This window comes from Pundamilia nyererei, unplaced genomic scaffold, assembly GCF_000239375.1.
Source record: "Pundamilia nyererei isolate P.nyererei 1_Seehausen unplaced genomic scaffold, PunNye1.0 scaffold00352, whole genome shotgun sequence".
NCBI classification, from domain to species: Eukaryota; Metazoa; Chordata; class Actinopteri; order Cichliformes; family Cichlidae; genus Pundamilia; species Pundamilia nyererei.
Window position 1 is genome coordinate 215,765 of NW_005187753.1, and position 9,866 is coordinate 225,630.

Consider the following 9,866-nt stretch of genomic DNA (forward strand, 5'->3'; position numbering starts at 1 on the left):
TATTTACAATCAGGTGTTCTGCATCAAATAAGATGCCACACAAATTATTTGTGCCACTCCAAAAAATAATTTTTGTCCACTATAAGACAGCGGACCCCACAGACCGGTACGGAATTGTTTGTTACCGGGCCACAAGAGTTGAGGCTCCGATGTGAAATTCAGGCTTTTTATTGTTTTTAGCGTTATTTTTTTTTTTTTATATCATTTTAATCATTAACTTGGTGTCTCTCGTTCTTTTCCCGTGTGTTTTCTTTTTTTATTTGGTACCAGTACTGGTTTTATTTTGTTGTATTCATCCGCGACACCTTAAAGGCCAATCCGTGAAAATACTATTGGACATAAATCGGTCAATGGTGCAAAAAAGGTTGGGGACCACTGCTATAAGATGAAGGAGCACATCAGAGTTTACTTTATAACCTTCCTTTGGTGGCTTTTTGGCAGCAACTGTGACATTCAGCAGTCGCCTCATTGTTCTGACACTACACACTAACTACACAACACACTAACTTTAGCATTCAGTCTCCATGAATCTGCAAACAGAGACACTCTCCAAGAAACTGTCTGACTGCCTCTTTCTCTGTCAGCTTATGTTTCTGCTTCAAATGGTTATGTGTTCTACTCCGAGCCAAAACTCTGTTTATAGCAAAGTCTGTGTTTGTGCAGATCAGAGATCTTCCACCACTAGAGCCTGTATTGGCTTGAAATACTGCCCCCTTCTGGCAGCATTTCATGTGACAGCAGAGATCCAGGGCATCTCTCCTGTTTTATCTCTCTCCATTGCTTCTCCAATGCATTCAGTGGCTTCCTCATAAACTGACATTTACAATAATGAATTATACAGCAGTGGGGAGTAGACTTCATCACAGTAGATACCTTTCTGAAAGTGCTGTAACTAAGTTTAAGAATAAAATTCTCCCACTGTTAGCATCTTCAATGCCCTGTACCAACACAGAGCAGAGCAGCTACCTGAATGCTACTCCAACAGAGGTCAATTATCTTGTTAATAATTTCACCTCCTCACTATGAACGACTCTGGATACTGTAGCTCCTCTGAAAAATAAAGCCTCTAATCAGAAGTACTTGACTCCATGGTATAACTCTCAAACGTGGACCTTAAAGCAGATAACTCGTAAGCTGGAGAGGAAATGGCTTATCACAAAAGAGATAGAAGATCATCATTTAACCTGGAGAAATAGTTTGTTGCTTCACTGATTAAAGAAAATAAGAACAACCCTAGGTTTCTCTTCAGCACTGTAGCCAGGCTGACAAACAGTCAGAGCTCTGCTGAGCCAACCATTCCTTTAACATTAACGAGTAATGGCTTCATGAAGTTCTTCACAAATAAATTTTAACTATTAGACCAATTATATATGCTTCCCTTTGGCAGTATCGTCAGAAGACATACCATACATTTTCACTGCTATGCAGATGACACCCATCTCTATCTATCCATAAAGCCAGATAACACACACCAATTAGTTAAACTGCAGGAATGTTTTACAGAAATAAAGACGTGGATGACCTCTAATTTTCTGGTTCTGGACAATAAACAGTACATTGCACAACAACTGAAACCAGCCCAATGAATGAACAGTGAACTGTGTCAGGGAACCCCCGATTTGATTTTCACCCAGGTGTCATTAACATATCTGAACCAATGACTTGGTGGTATTCCAGGGTAGGATAACAAAGCCCTCTTTTCCGCTTCTTCCACTTACAAGTCGGCCACAATGGTTGATATTGGGGAACCCATGGCACACCCATGTTTCTGTCTAATAACTTGTATGTGAAATTAGTGGAATTAAGACACAGTTCCTTCAAAATGTAAAAGAACCCACCCACCACTTTATTAACACTCTTGTCCTGACATACTAAATACAAACAGAATATTTAACAGTATTTCCTGAAAACCTTTTTTATTTGATCATGTCTTAGAAACATTTCACTTTACAATAATGAATTACACAGAAGTGGGGAATAGATATCATCACAGTAGATTTCTTTCCATAAGGGATATAACCATAGCTGGACTGGCCATCGAGCATACCGGGTATTTGCCCAGTGGGCCGATGGTGATTCTTCGTTTTTATGGGCCGATGGGTTTTGTTTTGTTTGTTTGTTTTGTAACAGTATAAACAATGAAAGGTGGTGGATTGGCCAGATGCTGGCCGGTGTGTAAAAATAACTCAGTTGTTTGGTGGTGGCTATGGTGGAGCTTTCACAGAGGCCAGCAGGTGGATGAGGAAAAGGGAAGGCAGGAGGAGGAGAGACCCGAGGCGGCCGCCGGTCCGAGTGTCAGGTGAACTGAACTTCAGGTAAGAAGTTATGACCTGCAGTCTATCTGGGTCAGATATAAACCAAGTTTAGTTGTAGCTATTTTCGTTGTGCTAACTTTTTACAATCAGTTACAATAACTCGTACAGCATACTAGCTAGCATGTCTGGGCGGGTGCTATGATGTTACTGATAGTGAACTATATTTTATTCATAAGGTTAGTTATTAGAGTTGCCAACCATCCCATAAAAACGGAATCGTCCCGCATTCAGAGAAAATATTACGCGCTTCATATTGTGTCCCGTACTTCAGCTAGAATGGAAAAAGACACAAAGCTGGAGTTATTCGGCTTCTGTACGCTGTCAGCTGCCTCTTCTTTGCTCATTCTTTCCCCCTCTCTCTCTCCTGTTGCTACTTTATTCATGAAACTGATCAATGATCAGCTGATCGGCTTTTCTCTCTTGTTTGTTTATCGCCCACTTTGCGCCAGAAAGAGGAAACCAGCGGATGTCGCGATAAACAACAGCAGTACATTTAAGCTTGATCAGCTGTTGTTAGAATTTATTTAATATTAATTTCTAGTATCAGCTGATGTTTGCTGGAGCCACAGTTTAAAAGCTGCTGGTCATGATATCAGTTTGGTTATCTGGTGAAAGGGAAACATGAAGATGAAACCAGGAGAGGTCCTTACTGAATCATCAGAGCTGAACAGGTGATGGAGAAACAGGTTTACCTTTCAGGTGACATGAATGAATTGAAGGGAAGTTATGAACTGTTTCTGAGAGACAAATAACACCAGAATCCTTTTTTTTTATGTATCTAACAGCTGGTAACTGTGCAGGGGTGGGTCTAGCAAAGTTTTGCCAGGGGGCCAGGTGGGGCATTAACAGGGAAAGGGGGGAACAAAGAAATACGTTTCTTTCTTATTCTCATTTAAAATGTCACGCTTTGAATAAATAATTATCTGAATCTTACAACCAAAGTTTTTATCTGATGTAAAATGTATAGAAATCATACATATACCAACAAGACAGTTTACATCACTGTCACAACAGCGTTTGTTTTCATTCAAAGGCTTTATGGCTTTTCCTATAATACCTGGTGGGCTGGTCTCTCGTCAAAATGCCTGGGCCAATTTTTTGTCCCAGTCCAGCCCTGGATACAACTAAGTTTAAAGATATAATTTATCCACTGTTGTCTTCTTCAATGCCCTGTGCAAACACAGTGCAGAGCAATGACCTGAACACTACTCCACAGGTCGGTTACACTGTTAATAATTTTATTTCGTCACTACCTAAAACTCTGGATACTGTAGCTCCTCTGAAAAAGAAAGCCTTAAAATTAGAAGTACTCGACTCCCTGGTATAACTTTCAAATACACATCTTAAAGCAGATTGTCATAATCCTGGGCCATGTTGGCCCAGCATTCTTAGTTTCATGTATTTTTGTATTTTGTTCCTTATTTGACTTCCCCTTGTGACTTTTACCCCCTGTGTGCCCCTCTGTGTATCTGTGAGCCCTCGTTTCCCCTTGTGTTTTATTCCATGTTTTCCCCAGCCCGTTATGTCTGTGCTCTCCCCGTGCTCCCTCTCTCCTCCTGTCTGCGCCTCTGTGTACTTCCTGTTTTACTTTGACAGTCTCCCGTCAGTATGCGTCATGTTGTGTTGCTCCTGCCCTGTCTCGTTACGATTATCTGTGTCAGCTGTGTTCCCCGTGTGCTCCCACCTTCCTCGTTAAACCTCTGTGTATTTATGTCCGCGTCTCCCTCTGTTCAGTGTCGCATTCTCCTCATTCATGGCTGTGTGTTTCTCTGTGTGCTAGTGTATTGCTTCCCAGTGTAGTTTCTTATCAGTTTGTTTCGCTGTTTCCCTCCAGCAATAAAGCTGTGTTTTGAGTTCATTCCTGCCTCTGTGAGCTTGCGTTTGGGTCCACTTCCTGCCTGCCACACAGCCGAATCATGATAACTCGTAAGCTGGAGAGAAAATAGCATCTCATTAACTAAGAAGATCATCATTTAACCTGGAAAAATTGTTTGTTGGTTTGAAAAAAAATTTAAAAGACCTGCATGAACCTGGAACATCTTACTATTCATCACTAATTAAACAAAATAAGAACAACCCTAGGTTTGTCTTTACCACTGCAGTCAGGCTGACAAAAAGTCAGAGCTCTGTTGAGTCAACCATTCCTTTAACCTTAACTAGCAATGACTTCATGAAGTTCTTCACAAATAATTTTTAACTATTAGAAAAAAAATGCTCATAACCATCTCACAAATGTAGTATTATGTACAGCTTCTTTCATATTTATCTAGAATCTTTTCTCCCTTATTGAGTTAACTTCAGTAATTACTTACTCAAACCGTCAGAATGTATTTCCTGCAGGAAGAGCAATCTTGTTCTTACAGTAGATTTTTCATTTTAAATATTTTAAGGACAAACATTGCAAATTTAAATGTAGTAATGTCATATTGGAGCATCATTATGACACTATTATGAGATTATTAATAGAAGTGACGCCATTACTTTATTAAGTGCTACTCTGCTATGTGGAATCATAATAAGATATAATCTGCAATTACGGTATATTGTAAAAATACATGAGATTTCATGTCAATTTTAAGCTTCATCAAAAGGATTTGATTTAGTGTGTCGTTTTCTTTAGATTAATTGTGAAACAATGCATTTATTCATTTTTACTCTTTACAGATGAAAAGTAGCACTCATATGATGTTAGTTTAAATACAATGGGGGGAAGGGTGCCCTCATCCCCGTGCTTCAGATCGGCCCTGTCCGTGGAACTAACGGGATTTAAATCACTGCGATACCAGGAGGAGTTGCCTGTTTTGGTGCTCATTACCGAAGCTGGGCCCACAGAAGCTGTCCTTTGCATACTGCATTTCCATCTGCCAGTTCACGGCCGGAGATATTTCCATCTATGCTGTAATCCCACGTATGCTCCTGTTTATCATGCCTGGGTACTGACAGGCTGCGGGACACAATGAGGACTGGTATCCGTGTCATCGCGCAGCCTGGAGCTGTCTGGCCTCAGCACGTTAGCAAGCTAACCAATTTTTTCTAAGCAGAAGCCCTGCATTGCTTCGACATGCTAAAGGATTTCATGAACAACACACGGGAGGTTTCCTCCGACTTGACTGGAATACTGCGCACGGAAGTGCAGCGAGGAATCGTCAAGGTTTCCGACGACCGCAAGAAGCAGAGGATCCACAGGGCGTCTGTTGCTGTCTGACAGCCCCGACCAAACATGGCTTTACGGCTGCTTTTACAGGATATTACTGCCTCAGATTTCTAACATATAAACAGGAGATACGAGTTGACAGCATACGCATCATAAAGTGTTTGAATGGCGGCGTACACACTGTGTGCTGTGAATGGGACTAGGCGCTTACTGGCCACCGGCACAGGTTGTGTGAAAAGCACCGAGATATGACATGCACAAGAAAAAAGAGGAAAGCTGCTTTTGCTTCTTTAAACCTTTTGATTTTTAAAGGTAGTGTGCAACACTTTTTTTTTAATACAGATTTGGTCCACCGGCAACGTTACCTATGCTTCTGTTTTTAGGCTAGAAGCCAGGTGCATCACCGTATTTCATGTAGACTGCAACAGACGTCTGGACAAGCAACCCACGGCAGGTAAGGAGCTCAGTATGACTGCCATTTAATATTGCCTACACAAAATGTCACACTTTCTGCTTCTGTGTGCCTGTATATTTATCTGAGTGCAGTAAGCTCTTGCTGGCATTTTTCTAGCATCCTCTAGGCCCAGACAATTGCAGCTTGCTAAGACTGTTGCCCTTTGTCTGCCCCAGCCTCTACAGGGTGAGCACCAAATGAGGGCCTCTGAATGTAGAACAAATCAGAATGTTGAAGCATGCCTCAGAGCAGCATAAATGATGTTGATGATAAATAATACAGGATTTCCAGCAGCTATACAACCTTGATCAGCACTGGGACTGCCAACTTATTTAGTATCATTTGATGTTTGGGCCATTCACAGAACACAGAACAAACTCCTGGGGGCATATAGACAACACTGTTTCAGGTTTTGAGACAGCCACCCTCCTTAAGGCTGGACTGTAGCACCCGGTGGCCCCCATGTCCTCAACAGACCTGTAGACTCCATGTAGGGAAGCCTGATGCTGGGTGCAGCTGTCAGAAACCAACAATGTACATCTCATCCAGTGAGCTTTGTCGCCTCCTCCCACCGATGTAAAGCTAGAGGTACTGGGTTGCTGTTGCTACCCAGTTCCTGACAGTGACTCTGCCCTCCGCCGCCAACCAACTTTCAGCTTGACAAAGCCCCTCCTTTAAGATGCACAGCCTCTCTCACAGAATTCACCACAGCTCCCAGCCTGTGGCTTAGCAGGGCTTCAATTCGTGTTGACAGTGTGCTCTTAGCTCTGTATTTTTGTAAATCCTATCAAATTAACTTCAACATAAATCCTAAAACGTCAGCAAGAGAATTCCTTCGGTAATGTGTGTTTTCCGATGGTTGTCAAATTGCTGTTTTAAACTGTCATCTCAGTGCTAAATTAGAAACATCCAGTGTACCTACAGTTAAACTCATAAGGAACAGTTATTCCTGCCACTTAGTGAAGCCAGGGATTTGAAACTCTGCTCTAATCCTCTTCTACCAAATAAACAGGGAAGAGCAGCATTGCTTTTTCACTTTTTGATATAGTCTTGAACAAAGCTAAAGTTTGAAGTGTCGGGATGTTTTGTTTTGTGCTGAAATTAAGTCACCACTGCAGTGGCCCCCCCTGAAAAAAATCTCAGGGGGGGCAATTTTTATGATATCGACTAAAATGACCCATTTAATGAGTACATCAAACAACACAATTTTAATTTGTTGCTAGGTGATTAACTCATACAGTGATACCTCATGCCCACTAGATGGCAACACACAACAGAAAGCTTGGCTTGACCTAGTGTGGTCTGTGCATCTTGGCTTTACACAAACCAGAATGATGAAGTTTAATTCTGATATACAAATTTAATTACTTCAAAATTAAATGTGCACATGGTTGGACTGTGCACCAGAGCATAATTCAAAACAAGTAAGCAGGAGCTTTTGATAGAGGGTTAGGGTTAGGGTTAGGGGTTAGTTAATAGGTTAATCCCTGGATTGTCTGAGGAATCACTTTCATCATGTCCCCGCATTGCTAGCTCAAAAGCACCACAAAACTTAATACAATCGATGATTTTAGATAAAATATGACGGTTTTTATCTACCTCTTCGTTGTGCCTTCTTAAAGCAATCCGATGTCCATCATCTAGCTGCGCCGCTATGCTAGTTTTCCCTAGCACAGCTAGCTTTACACTGTTGTCCATATGAACTCATGAGCTTTCATGTTTCTTGATTCGTTCGGAGAGGTGCTTTAAGTCGGTTTGTCCAGATTGTGTCCACGTCAAATCACACTTGTCACTTTTGAACAGTATGCACGGGAAACAAAAAAGTGCATTAGCTGTTCCACAGCCTGTCAGCCACGACTTGCGCTGGAACCAACTCCGACAAAAAGTCCTGTTGTATGCTTTTGACTTCTCCTTCGTTGCCTGGGTTAGTTGAATTTCGGGCTTGTCAGGTCCCAACTCTTTAACTTGCAGTTTTTCTGCCATTGTCCTTCTGGCAAAAGGGTAGGTTAGAAGCGATCTAACCGAATTTGGGGGAGGCTGTGCCTCAACCGTTAACAATACCGCTGCCATCGTCTCTCTCTGACCTTATAGCTCACTTAGGCTACTGACTGAGGTAAAATTCTAGAACAGCAAATCTTCGCGCGTTTTCTGCAGGGGCGCAATTTTAAGCGCCCCCAAACCATTTAATTCAGCGACGCTGATAGGTCAAATATTTATTATTTTCCCCTGGCAACCATTTAATGATAGGCTATTTCGCTGCATATCAAGGGCGCTTTGACGAGCGCCCCAGAAGAAGAAAAACACCGTTTGTTGGTTGAACTTTAATGAGTCAGCTGGTGAAAATGTTAAAATACGCCTGGCTGTATATGGGCACACACATAGTAAAACTATCATTGATGAATTTTTTAAAAATATATATTTTTACTCCTCCACATTTGGGGGGGCGGAGCCCGAGCGCCCCCTATGGGCCAGCCGCCACTGCACCACTGTAATGCAGTGCTCTGGTTTCTCTGCATTGAAGAGTTATCATTTAAACCACAAAGTGATATTTTAGTTTGACAAATCCACAAAACTGTATTTAAGAGTGTTCTGGTCTTCTTTCCGTGTGGTCGTGGTAGCACTGTTCTTTTTGAGAACAAAGCTTTTTTTCTTGCAGCCGTGGTATGGATGCCATTCTTGTTCAGTGTTCTTCTCTTACTCTTCTTCTCATCAAACTGAGGTTCTTGTACTCGGCCATGTTTACTGTTTGACATTTATTCAGCTGTGTGAAACCCCGGAAGAACCCTCCAGAGCAGTGGTGGTCCTAGCCTGTTTGGCGCCCTGGCCCCCCCCCCCCCCCCCCCCCACACACACACACACACACACACACACACACACACACACACACAGACAAAACATATTAAGGATTGTACATTAACATAAAACTGTTGTACACACACACATATAAAGACAGAGAGAGTATGCATAGTATGCAAACGGCTACAAAACAGCCATGATAATTCGTAATACAATGAGAACAGGACAAATCAACAATTGACAATGACTAATTAATATTAAAATCTGTAACATAATGTATTGTTTGGAGTTAAATCTGTTACTGTTGCTATTTTTACCATTTCTTCTTGGAGCAACTGTAACACACATAATTTCCTTAGGGATTAATAAAGTATTCTGATTCTGATTGTTTCAGGATACATGACCTGCCATTATCCAATGACACATCTGCTTACCTGTATCTTTTTCTCGTTTCTCTTCCTCTTCTTTTCTCTTTTTTCTAAACTGAGGACCTGATGACTTTGAACTTTTCTTGTCCATCTTCCATTGGTTTTAATTTTGCACTCTAGTATGAACAGCCATCCCTCAACCCGAGGATCACCACAACATAATCTAACACACCTACACCTTAGTTCACAGATTCACTTTGTCTAAGGTGCATTTCTGAGATTTCACACAGCCCAGGATTCAAATCATGAATACATAATGGGCTTGGATTTACAACATTATAAATGAAATGTGCTCTATTTGGAAGCAGCCGGCCCCTCCCCTTTCGACGGGTTGTGTGTGAGACTTTAAATCAACAAACTGTAAATTTTAAATTGTTATTGATCCCTTTACCCCTAGTCCTAAAGTGTATATTTATTTTCTTACTCTTCTTATATATATTGTTTGTTTACTTGCACTGTTGTAACTGGAGCCTCGTCGTCTCGTCTCTCTATACAGGGAGTGCAGAATTATTAGGCAAGTTGTATTTTTGAGGAATAATTTTATTATTGAACAACAACAACCATGTTCTCAATGAACCCAAAAAACTCATTAATATCAAAGCTGAATGTTTTTGGAAGGAGTTTTTAGTTTGTTTTTAGTTTTAGCTATTTTAGGGGGATATCTGTGTGTGCAGGTGACTATTACTGTGCATAATTATTAGGCAACTTAACAAAAAACA

The 9,866-nt window shown here is 41.2% G+C and overlaps 1 protein-coding gene across 2 annotated transcripts in view; it reads left to right on the plus strand.

Moving 5' to 3' along the window:
- The first annotated feature begins 5,766 nt into the window (after positions 1–5,766).
- The window catches only part of gpr173 (G protein-coupled receptor 173), a 12,453-nt gene continuing 8,353 nt past the window's right edge, over positions 5,767–9,866 (plus strand). Inside the window, exons 1-2 of one of the 2 annotated variants that reach the window (XM_005752304.2) lie at positions 5,767–5,781; positions 5,853–5,923. The gene's annotated coding sequence lies outside the window, so the exon portion shown is untranslated. The other variant, XM_013915713.1, reaches the window with a different exon arrangement.